The sequence below is a fragment of the Myotis brandtii genome, unplaced genomic scaffold, assembly GCF_000412655.1.
Source record: "Myotis brandtii unplaced genomic scaffold, ASM41265v1 scaffold1549, whole genome shotgun sequence".
Lineage (NCBI taxonomy): Eukaryota > Metazoa > Chordata > Mammalia > Chiroptera > Vespertilionidae > Myotis > Myotis brandtii.
In genome coordinates this window covers 72,649-73,183 of record NW_005355616.1, presented here as the reverse complement: position 1 = coordinate 73,183, position 535 = coordinate 72,649, and positions in this window count along the sequence as shown.

Here is a 535-nt window from a genome sequence, read left to right as displayed (position 1 = left end):
AAGTTCAAAGTTCTCCAGCATCACATTCAGGTACAGCTGTCTCTGACCCTCATCAAGGAGGCTCCATTCCTCCCTGGAGAAGTACAGGGCAATGTCCTCAAAGGTCACGCCAACCTGTCAGAATGGAGACAATTAAAACCAAAGCTGCCTTTCAGAGAACCAGTAATTCTACTCCTTACACACCTTCCCCCGCTCAACGTACTCCAGGGCCCGTGGTTACTGTGGACACGGGGACCTAATGCTCATCACAGTCCCATTACTCATTGCATGGCCCTCAGCAGAGCAGCTGGGTGGGATGGGAAGCATTGGGGGAGGGGAGGGTAGAGGGCAATGCCATTTAAGGTCTGGGAGATTCCTGCATAGCCCCAGCCTTCCTGACAGGAAACACCACTACAGTCTCCTAGATCCTGCCTCCAAGAAAAAGCCAAGCGTGGGTTTATGCTTCACCTTTAAGTCCCCACACCAGGTCCCGGGGACCATCAGCTCACACTTCCTCCAGATGTGCACACCACTGGGTAATGTTTATCCATTTCCT